Source organism: Delphinapterus leucas, chromosome 1, assembly GCF_059928025.1.
Source record: "Delphinapterus leucas isolate spDelLeu-1000000601 "Yukka" chromosome 1, BTC_Dleu_Yukka2, whole genome shotgun sequence".
NCBI lineage: Eukaryota > Metazoa > Chordata > Mammalia > Artiodactyla > Monodontidae > Delphinapterus > Delphinapterus leucas.
In genome coordinates this window covers 79813302-79841287 of record NC_143129.1, presented here as the reverse complement: position 1 = coordinate 79841287, position 27986 = coordinate 79813302, and the positions used below count along the sequence as shown (strand labels likewise).

General features: G+C 38.2%; 1 long non-coding RNA gene across 4 annotated transcripts in view; it reads right to left on the bottom strand.

The window, feature by feature from the left end:
• Nucleotides 1-231: 231 nt before the first annotated feature.
• Nucleotides 232-27986, bottom strand: part of LOC149750616 (uncharacterized) — a 51258-nt gene continuing 23503 nt past the window's right edge. For 3 of the 4 annotated variants that reach the window (XR_016393837.1, XR_016393838.1, XR_016393835.1), the window contains one exon: nt 232-27753. This is a non-coding gene — a long non-coding RNA (uncharacterized LOC149750616). The remainder of the gene's footprint in view (nt 27754-27986) is intronic. The other variant, XR_016393836.1, reaches the window with a different exon arrangement.

Genomic DNA, 27986 nt, shown 5'->3' with positions numbered 1-27986 from the left:
TCTCCAATAGAACAAGCTCTTTCTCTTTGCATTTCCTTCTGCCTGGAACATTCTTCCCTGAATGATGCTTCTCATCACTCAGGTCTTGGCTCACATGTATCATTAAGGAGATTATTAAGCACAAGTAACAGAAACACATTTCACATTGACTTAATTAATTAAAATTTAATTTCATAGTATTCTTAGTAGAATGAAGTGGCTTATGGCAAACAACACTCTCACCAGGAACAAATAGAAAAATTTGTTATAATTTTAAAGCCAGTTGTTTAAAGAATTCAGAGAGTTCCTAGAGAAATGAAGACTAGAGAGACTAATATCATAAAGAGGAGAAAATCTTAGAAAGAAGAGCTGACTTTTGCAGCTGCTGCTTTTTCTCTGGGAGCATTTACAAGTTCTGACAAAAAACAAGAGACTGATATTCTGAGCTTTCCCAGACATTCAGCTTTTGAGAGACAGAGAAGCTTTTGATCATCTCACTGGGATAGTGTGACACATGACTGATTGTTCAGAAAATATTTGGCAAAATCTAAAGCTGCATGAGGTGAGATGATAAAAAGTTAAGTATTCAAGGGAATGTTAAGAGTAATAATATGAAAATTTGCATTATACTCTAATAAGCTAAATATTCATTATCTACAGTAATACTAAAAGAATATAAAACTAAGAAATTAATCAAAGGAAAATAAAATATAAAGAAATATTAATTCAGAAAAGGGCAAGAGAAAATGAACATAAAACATGTAGTAAGACGGTAGATATTAGTAATTAATTAAATGTTATTAGGCTAAATACACCAATATTACACCAAGATTGTCACACTGGATTTCTTTAAACTATATGTTGTTATAAGAGACACACCAAATTAAAAGGAGCAGAAAAGTTGAATGTAAAAGTACAGAAAAGATAGAGTTTGTAAGAAATAGCCATAAGAAACCTGATGTAGCTATAATAATACCAAACAGAGTAAAATTTAAGTCAAGAAGCCTTTCTAAAGATAAAAAATGGCATTTCATAAGAATGAAATGATCAATGCAACAAGAAGGTTTAGTAATTCTAAATCTGGATGTATCTCAAAACATGGTTTCAAAATGCATAAAGAAAATATTGACAGAACAAAAATAGAGGCAAATCAAAATCACATTCCAGTTCCAAAAGTTAATACAACAAGCAGACAAAAAAATCAATAAGGAAAGAGAATTTCTCCCTATTGCAATTAACAAACTTGACCTTATTGTAATATATAGAATATCATACCAAATAAAATATACCTATGGAATATTTACCAAAACAGATCACATGCTTGTCATACTATATCTCAACAAATTTTAAAGGATTAAAATTATACAGAATGTATGCTTCAACTACATTGCAATAAAGTTGGAAATTTATAACAGACGGGTAATTAGAAAATCACAAACTAATTAGAAATTAAATAATATAATTCAAAATAACCCATGGGTCATATCAAATTCCTATGAGAATTATAAAATATTTTAAGTGAATTATAATCAAAATGTGACATATCAACACTCATTTGATGCAGTGCTATTGAGAGAGAAATTTAGAGTCCCAAGTACATATAATAGAAAAGAAAAAAACTGAAAATCATTTATTTAAACTTCCATCTCAAGAAACTAGAAATAGAACAAATTTAACTTAAAGAAAGTAGAAGAAAATAATAAAGAATAGAAATAAGCAAAATATAAAACAAACAGAAAAATGAACAAAGCCAAAAGATGGTTTTAAAATGTATTAGTAACAATAATTTCCTAGACAACTGGCCAAGAAATAAAAGGAGAAAAATAAATAACCAATATTAGGAATGGAAAAAGCGGTATCACTACAGATCCTAGAGGCATTCAAAAACTAATAATAGAACATTATGAATAACTTTAAGCAAATAAATTTTAAAATTGAATTAGACAAACCATAAAAATACAACTTATAAGAACTAATACAAAAATAAATTTAAAAGCTGAAGAGTTCCATAAAGTAGATGAATCAGCTATTAAAAACTTTTCCACAAAGAATACTGATCCAGTAGTCTTCACTGTGAATTCTTCCAAAATTTTTCATTTAAAAGTTGTATTATAAAAAAATGTATCATAATTTAGAAAAGTATATGAATACATATAGGAGAAAAGTATATGCATCCTTTTTTTTAAAATAACAAAGTGAGCACCCATATATCCACCACACAGGTTGAGAACTAGAATTTGACTAGTATCTTAGAGTTCCAAATTTTTAAGGAAGTAATGACACCAATTCTATGCAAATTCTTCCAGAGAATGAAAAACAGTGGGACAGTTTTCAATTCAGGAGGCAAGTAATCATAATTGTTTTAAATACATAACTGTCTTGATTAATATTAAAAGTTTTTGATAAAATTCAGCTTTTATTTCTGATAAATATGCTTCACAAATTAGGAATAAAAGGTTCTTCCCTAATCTAACGGAGTGTCTGCAAAAATATCTACAGGAAACATCATACTTAATAGTGAAATATTGAAAGTTCCCCTCTGAGATCAGGAATGAGATCAAGGAGCCCATTATTATCATTTTTACTCAGCCTTCCTGGAGTTCTTGACAATGCAACAAGGTGAAAAAAAGAAAGGAGGCATAAATATTTGAAATTGCATATCAGAAAAACTAGATTTGTGGTGGGGGGGAGTTGTTTTGTTCGATTTACTGTGACTGTTGCTTGCTTATACATAGGATGAAGGAAAAAATATGTTTAAGGAAATCTTTTCAGAGAAGAACAGGAAATGTTGAAAATTCTGTCAATTAACTATTTGTATATTTGTATAAAACTATATGTTTTGAAATTTCCTATATTATTTCATTATTTACAAACTTGTACTGACTACCAACTATTTGCCTGATCTTGGGGTTGGTGCTGAAAATAAAGGAACAGTGTCTGTCCCTGGGGATTTCAGTGTCTAATATTGGGAAGAAAACAATACGGCAAAGTAGACTATAGCAAAGGAAGAGTAACTCATTAAATACCCTTTTTCCTTCAACTATCCCTTTTATGAGATCTTTTTCAAAATATTCACCGTTCTGATGAAAGGTGATGTGTAGGGAAAAAAATAATTTGGCAACCCCTCTCACTTGCCTGTGGTTTGCTTTTAGAGGAGTTCCTTCATGGCTCTGAAGCTAGGTTTTCTAACACAAACAAAAAGAATGCAAAATAAACAAGAGATAGTTGAGTTGAAAGAGAACAAAGTTAACACACATGAAATGTCAGTATTTCTGGGGCCATTGTGGAGCCTTCTCTGGCTCATTGGTCTAGTGTGGGCCACTGATTGCAGTCTCAAGACACCAGACATCCTATTATTTGGCAAGCAGGTTTTAACTTTGCAGTATGGGATTGCATCAGCACTCCTGGCTAGAGGACTTCAAGGCTGAAAAGATCAGGGATTCTCATCTATAGTAAAAGGAACTTTACTTCAAAATCGGGAAAATGTGATGTCTGAACATTTTTGTCTCCTGTATCTTATAGGTTTACTTAAATCCAAGAAAGACATCCTTTCAGCAGCAGTAAAAATGTAAGGTCCCCAGATACATGAGCCTTGTCCACACCCAAGGATCCTGAATTCTGCACCCACCTCACAGCCAGAAGAAGCATGCCCCACATCAGGAGGAATGCCCACCTTAGCAGAAGTGACGTCCTCAGTAGTAATTGCAAAGCAAACCAAAGTGCAGTTGATCATTTTTCTTGGGAGCATCTCCCATAAGTAACAGAATTAACATACTTTCAAGATATTTCCTGAAAGAGAGCTGCCTTTATCTCATCTGCAATGGTCAAGACAGTGTCAGTTCTTCCAGCTTCTGGATAGGAAAGATCTTCAGGACATAGGTTTAATTCCCTTCTCTAGATCTCTTCCCATTTGAACAAAATTGTCCTGAAGTGTGGACAACTCAATAAAAGGCTATGTATATTAAGTCCCTTCCCCCACCTTCATAGAGGGCTAAATCCATCCTTTGCATACTCTCCACTTCCTCGACCAGCTGGTCCAGAGACAACCCAGCTGGCTCCTTCTCTGCTTTCTCCAATAAAACTTTGTTCCCTAAGACGGCCATCCTCCTGTTCACTTGGCATCCATCCCCAGCATGGTTTCTTGTGGGAGAGTGGAATTTGAGACTAGGAAGGGTAGAAACTAATGCAAAGAGGAGTGAGTGCCCAGCCAGAGAAGAGAGATGAAGAAGTGACAAAGGAGGGACCATAGGAGACTCTGGAGATCCAGACAGTTAAAAAGAAGGAGGGGCTTCCCTGGCGGTCCAGTGAGCAAGATTCCGCGCTTCCAATGCAGGGGGCACGGTTTCAATCCCTGGTCAGGGAACTAAGATCCCACATGCCTGTGCAGCACAGCCATAAATAAATAATTAATTAAATATACAAACAAGCAAATAAACAAATAATTTTTTTAAAAAAAAGAAGACAGAGAAGGAGGAAGTGGAGGAGGAAGAGGACTTGTGGAGATAGAATTGAAACTTTGATGGAAGCACTTCTGCTGACTGCAAGGTAGGGCAGGGCTCAAGTCTTGAGTGGACAGATTCGAGGATCTGGAGAGAAGTATGGCAAGTCACTTTGTATTGCTGCTGCTACTACTGATAAAGCATCTTCCCCCAGAATTAAGAAACCTGCAAGAAATTATGAAGACCTTTTTTATTTCAATTAATGCTTTCTCATTTAAACTGTATTACTATAAAGTTTAAGCTTGAATGTAAAGGGCACTCTGTCCTCTCACCTCCTTTTTCAGTCTCAGGGACTAAAACCTCTCTGTCATGACCATTAGCCTCCTAGGAACTACCACATTCTGGGAATAACAACGATATGATTTTTGGAGCACTTTCTCTGAGCCAGGTCTTTACTTGTGTTAAATAATTTAATCTTCACAGTCACTAACAACTGGTCTTTTAAATGATTTATGGCTAGGTATTAAATCATTTAAGATCAATTACACAAGTATAAAATGTAGACTCAAGATATGAATCAAGTCATGTGGACTGGGAGTGCATTGCCTTTATAATAAATGCAATTATCTCAGAGATTAAGTAACTTGCCCCTGGCTATGCATCTTGTAAATAATATAGAGTCTGTCTGACTCTAACTCTGTCAACACTGTCTCCATGGGAGGAGAGAAAGGACATCAGACTGGGTCATATGTGGAAATGCAGAGGCAACAGAATTGCTTAACCTGAATAAGAGAAGGTTTTGATGGGAAAGACAAGAGAGATTGATGCCTAAAGGCACTGTAGGAGGATGCACAAGTTGTTAATGAGGTTCAAGTGGTAGACATAGGGAGAGTGAGTAGAAGTTATGAGGCAGGTTTCAGTTTGGTACAAGACAGACATTTCTCAAAGCAGATCTTCTCCCAGGAGAGTGGCTTCCTTAAAAAGCAGTTACAGCTTGTCACTAGAGGTGTTTTAGCAGAGGCTAGAAGTCCTGAGTCTGAGATGTTCCAGAGGGCTCCTTTCCTGGACCTGGGAGTGCCTGGACTTCTCTCCTTAGCTTCTAGAAGTGTTTATGCCTTGGATCTTTCCCACTGGGGCCACTCTCTCACCTGCTCATGGCTTCCTCAGGAAATTTCACAGCACCTTCCTCACCATACACATACACACATACACACACACACACACACACACACACACACAGGCAGGAAAGATTCAATCAGTAATTCAGAGATGTATACATTTTTTATTTTGCTATATTTTGATTTTTAGCAGGTAGGTTCAGAAATTCATCTATATGATGACCCTGTGAAATAGTTTCTTTGGACTATTATAGAAGTATGCATTACTCTTACTTGTTGATAAATGTTTGTCATAACCCTGATGTAAGCCAAACATGAACAGAAGCTTTGATCAGGCCTATTTTTCTTGTTCAATCATACTTCTGAGAACTTCAATTTCATGATGTCATTTCAGGGAACAATTTCATACTGTGTAATTAATAACGTCTAGTTTTATATAATCTCAGCCAGCTCACTCTGGCTGACTAAGCCTATTAAAGAGCTTATTAAAAGGCTATTAAAAGGCTATTGGGTGGAACTGCTGGGAGAGCTAAAGAACCAGGTTTGAAGCTAAGTATCAAGGAACTATGCCCAAAACCACACCACAGAACTGGCCTGGTGAGGAAGCTGCTGCCACCACCGTCTCCACTCCACCAATGCAACATTTGTGCCAGGAGCACACCCTTGCATCCTCAGCCAACAGCAAAAGAGAGCCACCACCCTTGCCAGCAAAATGTATTCTACAAGGAGACCCTCTTCCCACTGCTTCTTTCTGGAGCAATTCTGATTGGTAGAGCCCAAGCTGTAAAAGACACTGTGAGACTGATTTTCTGGGTTCTACTTTGGAAAGAAAGGATGCTTAAGTCTGTAAAATAGCCCATACATAGTAAGGTGTTCAAAGGGTATTGGAAAATGAGGAGGGAAATTACATATATTTGCCACAAGCTCAAATTAGTATTGGATTTATATCCAGGCCAGTTGAGATGAAAACTGGCAACATTAGTCACATATTTGAAATATCTGTCAGGGGGTTCAGTTTTGCTAGCTGTAAATGACCTGGATGCTCATTTAAAATCAAAAATGGAACACTAAACATCTCAGGGAGGCTGCACCCAAGAGGGCAGACTTAACTGTATTTATCAGTTGTGTTATAATTTTGACTGCATAGACGTTATCACAGGTACCAGACTCAAGGAATTATTAGAATAATTGGAGCTAATATTGTGAGCTTAACAGTTCCACCTGATAGTGCCTCTATTTCTCCCATTTATCTTTCTCCATCTCACTCATGCTACCTTCATCCAGGTACCATCAGTTCTCACCTGGCCTAATTGTAAGAGCCTCTCAACTGGTCTTCTTCAACCCCTGATGCCCTATAAGCCATTCACCACACTGCAGCCAAACTACAAGTGAGACTATGTTATTTGCTTAATACCCATCAGTGGCTTCCTGTTACACTTAAAAACATAACTGACCTCCTTAACATTGGGCCATAAGGCTATGATGGTTTGGCTATCCCCACATATCTAATCCCATGAAGCATGGGTCACAACGTGCTCCCCTGGCTTGGCTTATGAGCTCTGGTCACACTGGCCTTTCTGCTCCTCATACGTTCCACGTTCCTTCCCTCCCACCCAAAACACATGCCAGTCTCTCAGCCAGGAGCTATCTTTCCCTAGTTGATTTTCATGTACTGTAGAGTGTTCAGGCTAACTCTGATTGATTATTCTACACAAGGTTAGTTCCTCCTGTTTTATCCTCTTATAACCCTGAACTGCTCTTTCATGACATATATAGAATTATTAAAGAATTATTCATGTAACCATTTGTTTAATGTCCACTGACCTTGATGGATTTAAGTTTCATGTATTACTCACTGCTATATGCCCAACACCAAACAGTTTCCAGGACAAATGAGGTCCTCAATAAAAGTTCACGGAATGACTCTTCTCCTCTTCCCTTCCCTCTGGAAACTAAGATTTGGCCAAGCATGAGATGAGAGCTGATAATGTCTCAGAAAGAATAGGGCACTGTCAAGCAGGTTACTGGGTTCCAGTATTCACTGTGTGACCCTAGACACATTATTTTATATTTCTAGACCTCAGTTCAGCAGTGGGAACACAGAAAACAAACTTTAAATTCTTGCTTGAACTTCCTCTATGCTCTATTAGTTTATTGCCCACACATACATTTATCCATCTATCAATGTGTGCTTATCAGTCTTAATTATCCACCAGCCCCATACCTGACCTGACAGAATCACTCCATCCATTGTTCTGTCCAAGCTGTTCTTGTCCTCAGAGGATCCCAGTGCCATGAAGAGGACTGACTTGGGACCTCTCAGCCTACATGTAGCTGGGGTCTGGAGCAAATATCAAGTCTTTTCCCAGCAGTTCTAATTCATGTCAGTTCCTGAAAACTAACTCCTGACTTTCAAAGAAAATTCCACAGTTTGGCAGCTGTATAGATACTAACATTTTCCTTTCACCTGGAAGAGAATCCATGAAGAAGAAATAACATACCCTTGTCTGTATGAGTATAATAAAGACTACTTTTATCAGAACTTCTGGAGCTTTCCAAGAAAGCACTTGTCGATGGTCAAGAAAGCTGATTCAGATTTTATACAACAAGGTTTTGTAGCCACTGTGAGTAAAAGTGAAAGAGTAAAGCAAGGGTGAAGTGAGAGTAGCATCGACATATATACACTACCAACTGTAAAATAGACAGCTAGTGGGAAGCAGCAGCATAGCATAGGGAGATCAGCTCAGTGCTTTGCGACAACCTAGAGGGGTGGGATAAGGAGGGTGGGAGGGAGGCTCAAGAGGAGGGGATATGGGGATATATGTATACATATGGCTGATTCACTTTGTTGTACAACAGAAACTAACACAGCATTGTGAAGCAATTATACTCCAATAAAAATGTATAAAAAGAAACATGTAAATCAGAAAAAAATAATACGTCTTTTTATTATGCCTAATGTGGATAATATAACTCAAGTATGTAGACTTCTAGGAGAATAATTTTAGAACTTAGGCGATGAGTTAAGTGGATAGATACCATGATCCTATCATAACAGTTCCTGTAATATCTGAGCACAAGGAGGATATAGAGTATTTCCAATACCCCTTTCTACTTAATTCCCTCCCAAAGGCATCCACGGTTCAGATTCCTATCACCAAGGGTGAGTTTTGCTTATTCTAGAACATCATACATACAGAATCATACAGAACTCACTCTGCTGTATTTGACTTTTTTTGCCGAACATAATGTTTTGATATCCATCATGCTGTTGCTTTTATCAATAGTTTTTAAAGGCTTTTTTTTATTGCTAGGGTATTCCACTGTGTGAATTATCTACAATTTATTCATCCATTTATATGCTGATAAATATTTGGATTGTTTCAATTTGGAGCTACTCAAAAAAAGTTACTATGAATATTTATGTACAAGTCTTTTATGGATATATGTTTTTATTTCTCTTAAATAAATATTTAGAAATGAAGCTTCTTGGTCATAACAGAGATGTATGTTTAACATTATAAGAAACTGCCAGATTGTTTTCTAAACTGGTTGTGCCATTTCGCACTCTCACCAGCATTGTATGAGAGTTCCAATTGTTCCACATCCTTGCCACACTTGTTTAAGTCACTTACTTTAATCTTAGCCATTTTCATGATCTGAAATGGTATCTCATGGGGTTTTTAACTTCACTTCCCTGATTAGTAATGCTGTTAAGCATTTTTTCACATGTTTTTTGGTCATTTACACATTTTACTTGACCATAAATGTTGCGTCTATTTCTGGATTCTTTTTTTTTTTTTTTTTTTTTTTTTTTGCGGTACGTGGGCCTCTCACTGTTGTGGCCTCTCCCGTTGCGGAGCACAGGCTCCGGACGCGCAGGCTCAGCGGACATGGCTCATGGGCCCAGCCGCTCCACGGCATGTGGGATCTTCCCAGACAGGGGCACGAACCCGTGTCCCCTGCAGCAGCAGGCGGACTCTCAACCACTGCGCCACCAGGGAAGCCCTATTTCTGGATTCTTTATACTGTTCCATTGATCTGTATGTCTATCATATACCAAAGCCACACATTCTTGATGGATGAATATCTTAGACTTCAAGTCTAAGTCTTGAAATCAGATAGTGTGGGACCCACAATTTTGTTCTTTTCCCAGATTGTTTGGATTAGTCTAGATTCTTTCCATTTCCATATAAATTTTAAATTTGGCCTGTTAATTTCTCCCAAAAAAAGCCAGCCAGGATTTTTATTGGGATTACAAGGAATCAATAGATTAATTTAAGACGGCTGATATATTTTAAGTAGTGTGTTATCCAATGTATGAACTCTGTATATCAGTTCTTTCATTTATATCTTCTTGAATTTTTCTCTGGATTGTTTTATAAATGTTTTCAGTATAGAAGTCTTGCACATTTTTGTTAAATATAGTTCTAATACTTTATGATTTCTATGCTGTTGTTAATTTATTTTTTATTTTATTTACAATTGTTTGGTGATGGTATACAGAAATATAATTGATTTTTATATATTGGCCTTATATTCTGTGGCATTGCTAAAGTCACTTAATTCCAATATATATTTGTGTAACTTCCTTATAAATCTGTTATCTGTTAATAAAGACATGTCATCTGTTAATAAAGACATATCATCAGTCATCTGTTAATAAAGATATATTTGCTTCATTTTTTCCAATTCATGCTTTTATTTTTTTAATTTTTCTTACCCTATTGCACTAGCTAGAACCTCCAGTAAATGTGGAATAGAAGTAATGAGTTGAGATATACTTGCCTTGCTCCTGATATTAGGGGAAAATATTTCACAATTAGCATGATGTTAGCTGTAGGTTTTTCATAGGTGAACTTCATCAGAGATAATTCCATTCAATTACTATTCTGCAGAAACTTTTATCATGAATGTGTGTTGAATTCTGTCAAATGCTTTCTCTACATCTTTTGAAATAATAGTGTGATTTTTCTCCTCTATTCGGTTAATTTTGGTGAATTGCATTGACTTATTTTTAGAATAATTAAATAAATCTTGCATTCTTGTGGTAAATCCGCTTAATATATTGCAGGATTTAATTTACTAATATTTTGTTAAAGATTTTTGCTTCTGTGTTCATGATGGATGCTGGTCCATAATTTTACTTTTTGGAATGTTCTTGTCAAATTTCGATATCAGAGCTATATTATCCCTGACTAGACTTGGCGAGTATTCATTCCCTCTTCCTCTGTTTTGTGAAAGAGATTATGTATGATTAATATTTTTTCTCCCTTAAGTGTTTTTGATACAGTTCACTAGTTAACCAATTTGACCACAGAGTTTTCTAAATGTGGAGGCTTTAAATTATGAGTTAAATTTCTCTAATAATTATAGGGGCTGTATTACTCAAGGTTCAACCAGAGAAACAGAACCAGTAGAAGATATAAATTAAGAGATATATTGCAAGGACTTGTCAGCTGAGCAAGTCAAAAATCCATAGGGCTGACTGCCAGGAATGGAAGGCTGAAACTATCTGTCATGGGCTGAAGTTACTGTAGATGCATAGGATTGCTTCAGGCATGCTTCAGTTCTACTCTTAAGGCCTTTCAACTATTGAATCAGACCAACCCAGATTATCTAGTATATTCTCCCTTACTCATAGTCATTTGATTATGAACATTAATCGCATCTACCTTTATGCAACACCTAGAACAGTGTTTGAATAACTAGGGATTGTAGCCTAGTCAAGCTGACACATCAAAAGATAATTACAGAGCTATCCAAATTTTCTTTATGTGTTAGTTCTTGTTACTTGATTTTCAATGAGTTTGTACTTTTCATATAAGTTGTAGAACTTATTGTTATGAAGTTGTTTAAAACATCTGCTCATTATCTTTTTTATGTAACATTGTCACATCTATCATTTATGGAATATTTTCTATCCACTCAATATATACAACAATGTCACCATGTATGAAAAGATGCTCAAGCCACAAACTAAATAATAATTTTTAAATAATAATACATTTTAAACCCTAGGATTCATCTCTGATTTCTCGTGTCCTCCCCTCGCACATATAATTTCTCCCCAAAATTCTGTACTAAGAATAGAATCACTTTTCATCTTCTCATTATCTCCAGTGTTCTTATCCTGGTTGGAGTCAGTATTATCCTTCCTCTGAACCACTGCAAAAGTCACCTATCTTGTCTCTTTCTTCCTATTTTGCGCCACAATCCCTTATCAGAAAAACTGCAGAAATCATATCAAGACATTAATATTATTCACTGTCTTTACTGAAATTATCAAATATCATCCCATGTCAGAATAAAATCCAAAGTGCTTACTGTCCTAAAAACATTCTAAGTTCCTACAACAAATGCTAAAGGAAATTCTCTAGGCAAGACACACAACAGAAGGAAAAGACCTACAATAACAAACCTGAAACAATTAAGAAAATGGGAATAAGAACATACATATCAATAATTACCTTAAATGTAAATGGATTAAATGCTGCCACCAAAAGACACAGACTGGCTGAATGGATACAAAAACAAGACCCGTATATATGCTATCTACAAGAGACACACTTCACACCTAGGGACACATACAGACTGAAAGTGAGGGGATGGAAAAAGATATTCCATGCAAACGGAAATGAAAAGAAATCTGGGGTAGCATTTCTCATATCAGACAAAATTGACTTTAAAATAAAGACTATTACAAGAGACAAAGAAGGACACTACATAATGATCAAGGGATCGATCCAAGAAGAAGATATAACAATTGTAAATAGTTATGCATCCAACATAGGAGCACCTTAATACATAAGGCAAATACTAACAGTCATAAAAGGCAAAATCTACAGTAACATAATCATAGTAGGGGACTTTAACATCCCACTTTCACCAATGGACAGATCGTCAAAAATGAGAATAAATAAGGAAACACAAGCTTTAAATGATACATTAAACAAGATGGACTTAATTGATATTTATAGGTCATTCCATCCAAAAACAACAAAATACACGTTTTTCTCAAGTGCTCATGGAACATTCTCCAGGATACATCATATCTTGTGTCACAAATCAAGGCTTGGTAAATTTAAGAAAATTGAAATCATATCAAGTATCTTTTCCGACCACAACGCTATGAGACTAGATATCAATTACAGGAAAAGAGCTGTAAAAAATACAAACACATGGAGGCTAAACAATACACTACTTAATAACGAAGTGATCACTGAAGAAATCAAAGAGGAAATCAAAAAAATACCTGGAAACAAATGACAATGGAGACACGACGACTCAAAATCTATGGGATGCAGCAAAAGCAGTTCTAAGAGGGAAGTTTACAGCAATAAAACCCTACCTTAAGAAACAGGAAACATCTCAAGTAAACAATGTAACATTGCACCTAAAGCAATTAGAGAAAGAAGAACACAAAAAACCCAAAGTTAGCAGAAGGAAAGAAATCATAAAGATCACAGCAGAAATAAATGAAAAAGAAATGAAGGAAACAATAGCAAAGATCAATAAAACTAAAAGCTGGTTCTCTGAGAAAATAAAGACAATTGATAACCCATTAGCCATACTTATCAAGAAGAAAAGGGAGAAGACTCAAATCTATAGAATTAGAAATGAAAAAGGAGAAGTAACAACTGACACTGCAGAAATACAAAGGATCATGAGAGATTACTACAAGCACTTCTAAGCCAATAAAATGGACAATCTGGAAGAAATGGACAAATTCTTAGAAATGCACAACCTGCCGAGACTAAACCAGGAAGAAATAGAAAATATGAACAGACCAATCACAAGCACTGAAATTGAAACTGTGATTAAAAGTCTTCCAACAAACAAAAGCCCAGGACCAGATGGCTTCACAGGTGAATTCTATCAAACATTGAGAGAAGAGCTAACACCTATCCCTCTCAAACTCTTCCAAAATATAGCAGAGGGAGGAACACTTCCAAACTCATTCTACGAGGCCACCATCACCCTGATATCAAAACCAGGCAAGGGTGTCAGAAAGAAAGAAAACTACAGGCCAATATCACTGATGAACATAGATGCAAAAATCCTCAACAAAATACTAGCAAACAGAATCCAAGAACACATTAAAAGGATCATACACCATGATCAAGTGGGGTTTATTCAAGGAATGCAAGGACTCTTCAATATACACAAATCAAACAGTGTGATACACCATATTAACAAATTGAAGGAGAAAAAACATATGATCAGCTCAATAGATGCAGAGAAAGCTTTCAACAAATTCAACACCCATTTATGATAAAAACCCGACAGAAAGTAGGCATACAGGGAACTTTCCTCAACATAATAAAGGACATATATGACAAACCCACAGCCAACATGATCCTCAAAGGTGAAAAAATGAAACCATTTCCACTAAGATCAAGAAGAAGACAAGATTGCCCATTCTCACCACTCTTATTCTACATAGTTTTGGAAGTTTTAGCCACAGCAATCAGAGAAGAAAAAGAAATAAAAGGAATCCAAATCAGAAAGGAAGAAGTAAAGCTGTCACTGTTTGCAGGTGACATTTTACTATACATAGAGAATCCTAAAGATGCTACCAGAAAACTACTAGAGCTAATCAATGACTTTGGTAAAGTAACAGGATACAAAATCAATGCGCAGAATTCTCTGGCATACCTATACACTAATGATGAAAAATCTGAAAGTGAAATTAAGAAAACACTCCCACTTACCATTGCAACAAATAGAATAAAATATCTAGGAATAAACCTGCCTAAGTAAACAAAAGACCTGTATGCAGAAAACTTTAAGACACAGATGAAAGAAATTAAAAATGATACAAATAGATGGAGAGATATACCATGTTCTTGGATTGGAAGAATCAGCATGGTGAAAATGACTCTACTACCCAAAGCAATCTACAGATTCAATGCAATCCCTATCAAACTACCAATGGCATATTTCACAGAACTAGAACAAAAAATTGCACAATTTGTATGGAAACACAAAAGACCCCGAATAGACAAAGCAACCTTGAGAACGAAAAACGGAGCGGGAGCACTCAGGCTCCCTGACTTCAGACTATACTACAAAGCTGGAATAATCAAGACAGTATGGTCCTGGCACAAAAACAGAAATATAGATCAATGGAACAGGATAGAAAGCCCAGAGATAAACCCACGCACATATTGTCACCTTATCTTTGATAAAGGAGGCAAGAATATACAGTGGAGAAAAGACAGCCTCTTCAATAAGTGGTGCTGGGAAAATTGGACAAGTACATGTAAAAGTATGAAATTAGAACACTCCCTAACACCATACACAGAAATAAACTCAAAATGGATTAAAGACCTAAATGTAAAGCCAGACACTATAAAACTCTTCAAGGAAATCATAGGCAGAATACTCTATGACATAAATCACAGTGAGATCTTTTTAACCCACCTCCTAGAGAAATAGAAATATAAACATAAATAAACAAACAGCACATCATGAAACTGTAAAGCTTTTGCACAAAAAAGACAAGCATAAACAAGACCAAAAGACAACCCTCAGAATGGGAGAAAGTATTTGCAAATGAAGCAACTGACAAAGGATTAATCTCCAAAATTTACAAGCAGCTCATACAGCTCAATAACAAAAAAACGAACAACCCAATCCAAAATTGGGCAGAAGACCTAAATAGACATTTCTCCAAAGAAGATATACAGATTCCCAACAAACACATGAAAGAATGCTCAACATCATTAATCATTAGAGAAATGCAAATCAAAACTACAATGAGATATCATCTCACACCAGTCAGAATGGCCTTCATCAAAAAATCTAGAAATAGTAAATGTTGGAGAGGGTGTGGAGAAAAGGGAACACTCTTGCACTGTTGGTGGGAATGTAAATTGATACAGCCACTATGGAGAACAGCATGGAGGTTCCTTAAAAAACTAAAAATAGAACTACCATACAACCTAGCAATCCCACTCTTGGGCATATACCCTGAGAAAACCAAAATTCAAAAAGAGTCATGTACCAAAATGTTCATTGCAGCTCTGTTTACAATAGCCAGGACATGGAAGCAACCTAAGTGTCCATCGACAGATGAATGGATAAAGAAGATGTGGTACATATGTACAATGGAATATTACTCAGCCATAAAAAGAAACGATATTGAGTTATTTGTAGTGAGGTGGATAGACCTAGAGTCTGTCATACAGAGTGAAGTAAGTCAGAAAGCAAAAAACAGGGCTTCCCTGGTGGCACAGTGGTTGAGAATCTGCCTGCTAATGCAGGGGACAGGGATTCAAACCATGCTCTGGGAAGATCCCACATGCTGCGGAGCAACTAGCCCCGTGAGCCACAACTACTGAGCCTGCGCATCTGAAGCCTTTGCTCCACAACAAGAGAGGCTGCAACAGTGAGAGGCCCTCGCACCGCGATGAAGAGTGGCACCCACTTGCCACAACTAGAGAAAGCCCTCGCACAGAAATGAAGACCCAACACAGCCAAACGTAGATGTATAAATAAATAAATAAATAAGCATAAAACAAATACCTTATGCTAACACATATATGCAGAACCAAAAAAAGAAAAATGTCATGAAGAACCTAGGGGTAAGACGGGAAGAAAGACACAGACCTAGTAGAGAATGGACTTGAGGATATGGGGAGGGGGAATGGTAAGCTGTGACAAAGTGAGAGAGTGGCATGGACCTATATACACTACCAAATATAAAATAGATAGCAAGTGGGAAGCAGCCGCATAGCACAGGGAGATCAGCTCGGTGGTTTGTGACCCCCTAGAGGGGTGGGATAGGGAGGGTGGGAGGGAAGGAGATGCAAGAGCGTAGAGGTATGGGAACATATGTATATGTATAACTGATTTGCTTTGTTGTGGAGCAGAAACTGACACACCGTTGTAGGGCAATTATACTCCAATAAAGATCTAAAAACAAAACAAAAAAGGACAAAAAACTTTCACTAGCTGAAACCATATAACCAATCTACAGATGAAGAAATAGCATGTTACCAACATTCCAGTGACCCATCGTTTTGTGTCTCCTCCCAGATACTACCCACCCCTAAATAGCACCACTATCCTGACATCTAACACCACAGATCAGATTTTCTTATTTTGAAATTCATAAAAAGGAAATCATACAGGAGAAATTATTTATTGTCTGGATTTTTCCTTCAAAATTGTGCTTATGAGATTCATTCATTTCCTAGTGTGTAATTGTGGATCATAGTTGTAGTTCATTCTCATTTTATAGTCTTTCTTTCTCAGAATATACCACTATTTATGTATCCACTTTACTGTTGGCAGGCATTTTAGCAGTTTTCAATTTAAAAAATTTTAAATGGTGTTACTGTGAACATTTGCATTCATATATTTTTGTTACTATATGTATATACCTCTGTTGGGTACATACCTAGGGGTATATTGACTGGATCAGAGGATAAAAAGTTCTGTTCTAGTGGATGCTGCTAATTTTTCCAAATTTTTAATACAACTTTTATTACCATCATAAGTATATAAATGTTTTAACTGTTCCACACACTAAGCAATCTTGGTGTTGTCTTTTTCACATTAGCCATTTCAGTGGTGATGTGGAGATAATACATTATGGTTTCAATTTTCATTTCTCTTGTGACTGTTGAGATTGAGCACTTTATTATATATTTATTGGAAATTTAGAAATACCCTTCCGTAAACTACCTGTTAAATTTGTTTGGACATTTTTCTATTTTTGTTTCTTGTTTTCTTGTTGATCTGTAGGAGTGTGTGTGTGAGTGTGTGTGTTCTGGACACAAGTCCTTTGTGAGATATATGTATTGCAAATAGCTTCTCCATCTCTGTGGCTTGCACTTTTACAATCATAGTGGTGTCTTTTAACAACCAGAAGTTCTTAATTTTAATGAAATCTAATTGATCATTTACCCCTTATAATTATGTTTTTTAGTCACTGTTTGAGGAGTTCTTGCTATTGTCAGGATCATGAAGATATTCGCTCCCTTTTTTTAAGTTCTTTCATTTTACCATTCAAATGTAGATCTATAATCCACCCAGAACTAATTTTTGTTTAAAATATAAGGTAGGGGTCTGGGACTTCCCTGGTGGCGCAGTGGTTAAGAATACGCCTGCCAATGCAGGGGACATGGGTTTGATCCCTGGTCAGGGAAGATCCCACATGCCGCGGAGTAACTAAGCCCTCGAGCCACAACTACTGAGCCCATGCACCACAACTACTGAAGCCCGCACGCCTAGAGCCCATGCTCCACAACAAGAGAAGCCACCGCAATGAGAAGCCTGCCCATCACAACAAAGAGTAGCCCCCTCTCGCCGCAACTAGAGAAAGCCTGTGTGCAGCAATGAAGACCAAACACAGCCAAAAATAAATAAAGTATAAATTTTTTTTAAATATATAAGGTAGAGGTCAAGATATATTCACCCAAACTCCACTGCAGGAGCAAGTACATTTGAAGAAAATGCATTTATTCCTATATCCCTCTGCCTCACCACAAACTAAATCCTTCCAGAGGTAGTAGAAATGTTTTTTTTGTTTGTTTTCTTTTGTTTTGGTTTTTTTTTTTGCGGTATGCGGGCCTTTCACTGTTGTGGCCTCGCCGGTTGTGGAGCACAGGCTCCGGACGCGCAGGTTCCGCGGCCATGGCTCACCGGCCCAGCCGCGCCGTGGCATGAGGGATCTTCCCGGACCAGGGCACGAACCCGTGTCCCCTGCATCGGCAGGCGGACTCTCAACCACTGTGCCACCAGGGAAGCCCAATAGAAATGTTTTTATTCACCCCAAAGCTACCAAACTAGAGTTTTGAGTGCAAAGAGGGTATATGGCGAGTGTTTTCAAGAACTGAGTGAGACATCGTGACATCAGGAAAAGGTGGGAAAAACCCTCTGGTTTCTTCCTGCTAGGCTGAGCCCAGGGTAAAAGGACCCCGCTCCAAGCTTCTTCAAGCCACTTGAGTCCCAGAGGCTGAGAACAGCCCAGAGAGGCAGGTGAGAGAAAGGAAGCCCCCAAGGAGACCATCGATAAGTCCTCGTAGGAGAGAATAAGAAGGCTGAGTAGAGTTATGGTTGAGGTGGAATACAGAAAAAGAAAGACAGATGATCAGAAATAGCAATTGGAACAGATAAATAAAACAGACCAGAAACACCAGGTGCGAGAGACCTCAAGCAGGGAGAAGTGAGACAGAGTGTGATGCAGAAAGTCGGGGACTGAATCAGGTGTCAGTAAACTACAGCCCACCTGTTTTTGTAAACAACATTTTGTTGGAACACACTCATGCCCATCTGTTTACATATTGCCTATGCCTGCTTTTAGTTTTAATATTTTTTATCAAAGTATAGTTGATTTACAATGCTGTGTTAATTTCTGCTGTACAGCAAAGTGATTCAGTTATACATATGTATACATTCTTTTTCTTATATTCTTTTCCATTATGGTTTCTCATAGTATATTGAATATATTTTTATGCATTATACAGTTGGACTTTGTTGTTTATCCATTCTATATGTAATAGCTTACATCTGCTAACCCCAACCTCTCACTCCACCCCCTCCCCAACCCCCTCCCCCTTGGCAACCACCAGACTATTCTCTATGTCCATGATTCTGTTTCTGTTATATAGATAGGTTCACTTGTGTCATGACTGGCCACATCTCTGTTCTCTTGCTGGAGCTGACAGAAAGACACAAAGGGACAATGCAGGGCCTGAGGAAAGAAGCAGAGACTGAGTGGGAGTCGTTGGGACATCTAGAGAGTCGCCGAGCGGCAGACCTGTGGGGTCGCTGAACCATAGACAACACAATAACTCAGATAAGGAAACACGAAGGAAGTTCTCCTTGGGGTTTAGCCTCAGCTTGCTGGTGGGGTTATTTTTTTCTATCGTTTAACTACCTTGCTAAATCGACCTCTGTACTTTCACTCAATAAACATTGATTAGCGCCAATAAAGTGTCTGGAACTGATAAAACTTGGAGAAAAAGAGGAGACTGAGGTTTTCTGAAGAAGCCTTCTCAGTGGTCTGCTAGGTGGGCACAGATGCGTGCAACATGGCGCATTAGCTTGCATCTGACAGGCCGTACATCAGGAGGGGGCACGCTGGGATGATGTATGGAACACACAGAAGGTGAACAACAATGTACAGTGGAGAATGACTCCTTGATTTCTCACCTGGGCTCCATCCCTGGGTTCCTACATGACACGGTCAAGAGCTTCCTTAGGAGCAAATCATATTCAGTGATTATGGAACCTGGAGTCTAATCATAGTCCATGAATATCCCAATTTTCATTTTCAGACCAACAACATAGTAGAGTCTCTCTTACTGCCATGAAGGTAAAATCAGGTCATAGCCCACTGAAAAATATATCTGAAGGGTAAGAAATTTTAAAAGCCAAGAGTAGGAGTAGAAGAGAGAGGAAATAACTAATTTTTTCCTACAGTAGGATTGGAAAAGGTTGTGGGACTTCCCCAATCTCTACCCATTTCCCTTTCTCCTAGTGGACTGTAGGTTCCAGTGTTGTAGGTTCTATTCACTCTCCTAACTGGTTGATTTCAGATTCTGAAATAGGCCAAAGGCAAATTCTGGTTCTTCTTCTAAACATTGTTATTAATCTCTTCCCCTGACCCTAAATTTTTCTCAGGCTACCTCTGCTTTGTAGGTACACTGAATGTATTTTCTCCACAATTTCAAAAGATTGGAGTCTTTTTTTTTTTTTAATCTTCATTGGAGTATAATTGCTTTACAATGGTGTGTTAGTTTCTGCTTTATAACAAAGTGAATCAGTTAAACATATACATATGTTCCCATATCTCTACGCTCTTGCATATCCCTCCCTCCCACCCTCCCTATCCCACCCCTTTAGGTGGTCACAAACCACCGAGCTGATCTCCCTGGGCTATGCGGCTGCTTCCCACTTGTTATCTATTTTACGTTTGGTAGTGTATATGTGTCCATGCCACTCTCTCACTTTGTCACAGCTTACCCTTCCCCCTCCCCATATCCTCAAGTCCATTCTCTAGTAGGTCTGTGTCATTCTTCCCGTCTTACCCCTAGGTTCTTCATGACGTTTTTTGTTTGTTTGTTTTTCTCTTAGATTCCATATATGTGTGTTAGCATACAGTATTTGTTTTTCTCTTTCTGACTTACTTCACTCTGTATGACAGACTCTAGGTCCATCCACCTCATTACAAATATCTCAATTTCATTTCTTTTTATGGCTGAGTAATATTCCATTGTATATATGTGCCACATATTCTTTATCCATTCATCTGTTGATGGACACTTAGGTTGCTTCCATGTCCTGGCTATTGTAAATAGAGCTGCAATGAACATTCTGCTACATGACTCTTTTTGAATTATCGTTTTCTCAGGGTATGTGCCCAGTAGTGCGATTGCTGGGTGGTATGATAGTTCTTTTTTAAGTTTTTAAAGGAACCTCCATACTGTTCTCCATATTGGATGTATCAATTTACATTCCCACCAACAGTGCAAGAGTGTTCCCTTTTCTCCACACCCTCTGCAGCACTTATTGTTTGTAGATTTTTTGATGATGGCCATTCTGACCGGTGTGAGATGATATCTCATTGTAGTTATGATATGCATTTCTCTAATGATTAATGATGTTGAGCATCCTTTCACGTGTTTGTTGGGAATCTGTATATCTTCTTTGGAGAAATGTCTATTTAGGTCTTCTGCCCATTTTTGGATTGGGTTGTTTGTTTTTTTGATATTGAGCTGCATGAGCTGATTGTATATTTTGGAGATTAATCCTTTGTCAGTTGCTTCATTTGCAAATACTTTCTTCCATTCTGAGGGTGCTCTTTTGGTCTTGTTTATGGTTTCCTTTGCGTGCAAAAGCATTTAAGTTTCATTAGGTCCCATTTCTTTATTTTTGTTTTTATTTCCATTTCTCTAGGAGGTGGGTCAAAAAGGATCTTGCTGTGATTTATGCCATAGTGTGTTCTGCCTATGTTTTCCTCTAAGAGTTTGGTAGTGTCTGGCATTACATTTAGGTCTGTAATCCACTTTGAGGGGTTTTTTTGTGTATAATGTTAGGGACTGTTCTAATTTCATACTTTTACATGTACCTGTCCAGTTTTCCCAGCACCACTTATTGAAGAGGCTGTCTTTTCTCCACTGTATGTTCCTGCCTCCTTTATCAAAGATAAGCTGTCTATATGTGCATGGATTTATCATGTGCGTGGATTTATCTCTGAGTTTCCTATCCTGTTCCATTGATCCATATTTCTGTTTTTGTGCCAGTTCCATAATTCCTTGATTACTGTAGCTTTGTAGTATAGTCTGAAGACAGGGAGCCAGATTCCTCCAGCTCCATTTTTTGTTCTTAAGATTGCTTTGGCTACTGGGGGTATTTTGTGTTTCCATACAAATTGAGAAATTTTTGTTCTACTTCTGTGAAAAATGCCAGTGATAGTTTGACAGGGATTGCATTGAATCTGTAGATTGCTATGGGTAGTAGAGTCATAATCACAATGTTGATTCTTCCAATCCAAGAACACAGTAAATCTCTCAATGTGTTTGTATCATCTTTAATTTCTTTCATCAGTGTCTTATAATTTTCTGCATACAGGTCTTTCATCTCCTTAGGTACGTTTATCCTAGATATTTTATTCTTTTCATTGCAACGGTAAATGCGGGTGTATTCTTAATTTCACTTTTAGGTTTTTCATCATTAGTGTATAAGAATGCCATATTTCTGTGCATTAATTTTGTATCCTGCTACTTTACCAAATTCATTGATTAGCTCTAGTAGTTTTCTGGTAGCATCTTTAGGATTCTCTATGTATATTATCATGTCATCTGCAAACAGTGACAGCTTTACTTCTTCTTTTCTGATTTGGATTCCTTTTATTTCTTTTTCTTCTCTGATTGCTGTGGCTAAAACTTCCAAAACTATGTTAAATAATAGTGGTAAGAGTGGGCAACATTGTCTTTTTCCTGATCTTAGTGGAAATGGTTTCAGTTTTTCACCATTGAGGATGATGTTGGCTGTGGGTTTGTCATATATGGCCTTTATTATGTTGAGGAAAGTTCCCTCTACGCCTACTTTCTGTCGGGTTTTTATCATAAATGGGTCTTGAATTTTGTCAAAAGCTTTCTCTGCATCTATTGAGATGATCATATGGTTTTACTTCTTCAACCTGTTAATATGGTGTATCACGTTGATTGATTTGCATATATTGAAGAATCCTTGCATTCCTGGAATAAACCCCACTTGATCATGGTGTATGATCCTTTTAATGTGCTCTTGGATTCTGTTTGCTAGTATTTTGTTGAGGATTTTTGCATCTATGTTCATCAGTAATATTGGCCTGTAGTTTTATTTCTTTGTGACATCTTTGTCTGGTTTTGGTATCAGGGTGATGTTGGCCTCGTAGAATGAGTTTGAGAGTGTTCCTCCCTCTGCTATATTTTGGAAGAGTTAGAGAAGGATAGGTGTTAGCTCTTCTCTAAATGTTTCATAGAATTTGCCTGTGAAGCTATCTGGCCGTGGGCTTTTGTTTGTTGGGAGATTTTTAATCACAGTTTCAATTTCAGTGCTTGTGATTGGTCTGTTCATATTTTCTATTTCTACCTGGTTCAGTCTCTCAATGTTGTGCATTTCTAAGAATGTGTCCATTACTTCCAGGTTATCCATTTTATTGGCATAGAGTAGCTTGTAGTAATCTCTCATGATCCTTTGTATATCTGCAGCATCAGTTTTTACTTCCCCTTTTTCATTTCTAATTCTATTGATTTGAGTCTTCTCCCTTTTTTTCTTGATGAGTCTAGCTAATGTTTCATCAATTTTGTTTATCTTTTCAAAGAACCAGCTTTTAGTTTTATTGACCTTTGCTATTGTTTCCTTCAGTTCTTTTTCACTTACTTCTGATCTGAACTTTATGATTTCTTTCCTTCTGCTAATTGTTTTAGGTGTAAGGTTAGGTTGTTTATTTGAGATGTTTCTTGTTTCTTAACGTAGGATTTTATTGGTATAAACTTCCCCTGTAGAACTGCTTTTGCTGCATCCCATAGGTTTTCAGTCGTTGTGTATTCATTCTCATTTGTTTCTAGGTATTTTTTATTTCCTCTTTGATTTCTTCAGTGACCTCTTGATTATCAAATAGTGCATTGTTTAGTCTCCATGTGCGTGTAGTTTTTACATAATTTTTCCTGTAATTGGTACCTAGTCTCATACCGTTGTGGTCGGAAAAGATACTTGATACAATTTCAGTTTTCTTAAATTTACCAAGGCTTGATTTGTGACCCAAGATATGATGTATCCTGGAGAATGTTCCATGAGCACTTGAGAAAAATGTGTATTCTGTAGTTTTGGGATGATTTGTCCTATAAATATCAATTAAGTCCATCTTGTTTAATGTATCATTTAAAGCTTGTGTTTTCTTATTTATTTTCAGTTTGGATGATCTGTCCATTGGTGAAAGTCAGGTGTTAACGTCCCCTATGATTGTGTTACCATCGATCTCCCCTTTTATGGCTGTTAGTATTTCCCTTATGCATTGCGGTGCTCCTATGTTCGGTGCATAAATATTTACAATTGTTATATCTTCTTCTTGCATTGATCATTATGTAGTTTCCTTCTTTGTCTCTTGTAATAGTCTTTATTTTAATGTCAATTTTTTCTGATATGAGAATTGCTACCCCAGCTTTCTTTTGATTTTCATTTGCATGGAATATCTTTTTCCATCCCCTTGCTTTCAGTCTGTATGTGTCCCTAGGTCTGAAGTGGGTCTCTTGTAGCGAGCATATACACTGGTCTTGTTTTTGTATCCATTCAGCCAGTCTTTTGGTTGGAGCATTTAATCCATTTACATTTCAGGTAAATATCGATATGTATATTCCTATTCCCATTATCTTAATTGTTTTAGGTTTGTTATTATAGGTCTTTCCTCTCTTGTGTTTCCTGCCTAGAGAACTTCCTTTAGCATTTGTTGTAAAGCTGGTCTCATGGTGCTGAATTCTCTTAGCTTCGGCTTGTCTGTAAAGGTTTTAATTTCTCCATCAAATCTGAATGAGATCCTTGCTGGGTAGAGTAATCTTGGTTGTAGGTTTTTCTCCTTCATCACTTTAAATATGTCCTGCCCCTCCCTTGTGGCTTGCAGAGTTTCTGCTGAAAAAGCAGCTGTTAACCTTATGGGGATTCCCTTGTTTGTTATTTGTTGTTTTTCCCTTACTGCTTTTAATATGTTTTCTTTGTATTTACTTTTTGATAGTTTGATTAATATGTGTCTTGGCGTGTTTCTCCTTGGATTTATCCTCTATGGAACTCTCTGTGCTTCCTGGACTTGATTAACTATTTCCTGTCCCATATTAGGGAAGTTCTCAACTATAATCTCTTCAAATATTTTCTCAGTCCGTTTCTTTTTCTCTTCTTCTTCTTGGACCCCTATAATTCGAATGTTGGTGCGTTTAGTGTTGTCCCAGAAGTCTCTGAGACTGTCCTCAACTCTTTTCATTCTTTTTTCTTTATTCTGCTCTGCAGTAGTTATTTCCACTATTTTATCTTCCAGGTCACTTATCCATTCTTTTGCCACAGTTATTCAGCTATTGATCCCTTCTAGAGAATTTTAAATTTCATTTATTGTGTTGTTCATCATTGTTTGTTTGCTCTTTAGTTCTTCTAGGTCCTTGCTAAACGTTTCTTGTATTTTCTGTATTCTATTTCCAAGATTTTGGATCATCTTTACTATCATTATTCTGAATTCTTTTTCAGGTAGACTGCCTATTTCCTCTTCATTTGTTAGTTCTAGTGGGTTTTTACCTGGATTCTTCATCTGCTGTGTTTTTTTCTGTCTTCTCATTTTGCTTAACTTACTGTGTTTGGGGTCTCCTTTTTGCAGGCTGCTGGTTCATAGTTCCCGTTGTTTTCAGTGTCTGTCCCCAGTGGCTAAAGTTTGTTCAGTGGGTTGTGTAGGCTTGCTGTTGGAGGGGACTAGTGCCTGTGTTCTGGTGGTTGATGCTGGATCTTGTCTCTCTGGTGGGCAGGTCCACATCTGGTGGTGTGTTTTGGGGTGTCTGCGACCTTATTATGATTTTAGGCAGCCTCTCTGCTAATGGGTGGGGTTGTGTTCCTGTCTTGCTAGTTGTTTGGCATAGAGTGTCCAGCACTGTAGCTTGCTGGTCGTTGAATGGAGTCTTGGCATTGAGATGGAGATCTCTGGCAGATTTTCGCCATTTGATATTACATGGAGCTTGGAGGTCTCTTGTGGACCAGTATCCTGAAGTTGGCTCTCCCACCTCAGAGGCACAGCCCTGATGCCTGGCTGCAGCAACAAGAGCCTTTCATCCACACGGCTCAGAATAAAAGGGAGAAAAAATAGAAAGAAAGAAGATAAAAGAAAATAAAATAAAAAGTTATTAAAATTAAAAATAATTATTAAGAAAAAAAATTTCTTAAGTGAAAAAGAAAAAAACAGACATACAGATCCCTAGGACAAATGGTAAAAGTAAAGCTATACAGACAAAATCACACACAGAAGCATACACATACACACTCACAAAAATAGAAAAAGGGGGCAAAAATTATACCTTTGCTTCCAAAGTCCACCTCCTCAATTTGGGATGGTATGTTGTCTATTCACGTATTCCACAGATGCAGGGTACATCAAGTTGATTGTGGAGATTTAATCCGCTGCTCCTGAGGCTGCTGAGAGAAATTTCCCTTTCTCTTCTTTGTTCGTACAGCTCTGGGGGTTCAGCTTTGGATTTGGACCCACCTCTGCATGTAGGTCGCCTGAGGTCGTCTGTTCTTTGCTCAGACAGGATGGGGTTAAAGAAGCAGCTGATTCGGGGGCTCTGGCTCACTCAGGCCGGGAGGAGGGAGGGGTACAGATGCGGGGCGAGCCTGCAGCGGCAGAGGTCAGCGTGACGTTGCAGCAGCCTGAGGCGCACCGTGCGTTCTCCCAGGGACGTTGTCCCTGGATCTCGGGACCCTGGCCGTGGCGGGCTGCACAGGCTCCCGGGGGTGGGGGGGGGGGATAGTGACCTGTGTTCGCACACAGGCTTCTTGGTGGCTGCAGCAGCAGCCTTAGTGTCCCATGCCCATCTGTGGGGTCAGCACTGATAGCCACGGCTCGCGCCCGTCTCTGGAGCTCCTTTAAGTGGCACTCTTAATCCCCTCTCCTCGCGTACCAGGAAACAAAGAGACAGGAAAAAGTCTCTTGCCTCTTCGGCAGCTCCAGACTTTTTACCGGACTTCCTCCCGGCTAGCTGTGGTGCACTAACCCCTTCAGGCTGTGTTCCCACAGCCAACCCCAGTCCTCTCCTTGCGTTCCAACCAAACCCCAAGCCTCAGCTCCCCATCTCGCCCGCCCCGGCAGGTGAGCAGACAAGCCTCTCGGGCTGGTGAGTGCTAGTCGGCACCATTCTTCTGTGCGGGAATCTCTCCGCTTTGCCCTCCGCACCCCTGTTGCTGTGCTCTCCTCCTTGTCTCTGAAGCTTCCCCCTCTGCCACCCACAGTCTCCGCCCGCGAAGGGGCTTCCTAGTGTGTGGAAACCTTTCCTCCTTCACAGCTCCCTCCCAGAGGTGCAGGTCCCATCCCTATTCTTTTGTCTCTGTTTTTTCTTTTTTGTTTTGCTGTACCCAGGTTCTTGGAGAGTTTCTTGCCTATTGGGAGGTCTGAGGCCTTCTGCCAGTATTCAATAGGTGTTCTATAGGAGCTGTTCCACATGTAGGTGTATTTCTGATGTATTTGTGGAGAGGAAGGTGATATCTGCGTCTTAGTCTTCCGCCATCTTGAAGTTCCTCCGGTATTTGTTTTACTCTTTCTGACTTACTGCACTCTGTATGACAGACTCTAGGTCCATCGACCTCACTACAAATAACTCAATTTCGTTTCTTTTTATGGCTGAGTAATATTCCATTGTATATATGTGCCACATCTTCTTTATCCATTCATCTGTTGATGGACACTTAGGTTCGAGTCTTTTTTAAAATATTAGCAGGCAGGGACTTCCCTTGTGGCTCAGCAGTTAAGAATCTGCCTGCCAATGCGGGTGACGTGGGTTAGATCCCTGGTCTAGGAAGATCCCACATGCCACAGAGCAATAAAGCCTGTGCGCCACAACTACTGAAGTCCATGCGCCTAGAGCCCATGCTCCACAATAAGAGAAGCCACACAGTGAGAAGCCCATGCACCACAAGGAAGAGTGGCCCTCACTCATCGCAACTAAAGAAAGCCTATGTGCAGCAACAGAGACCTAATGGAGAAATAAATAAATAAATAAATTTTATTAAAAATAATATTAGCAGGCAGAATATCTTAAATAAACTTTAGCTAAAACTATTGGCCTGTAAGTAAAGACCTCCATTCATTCACTTCCTTGCCCAAACCATGGAGGTGTTTCACCAACTGGGGACTAGTAATATCAAAAGATCAGAGACTCCTGGGCTATGCCTAGGTAAGGAGCACAAGGTGAGTGCCTTTTTTTGA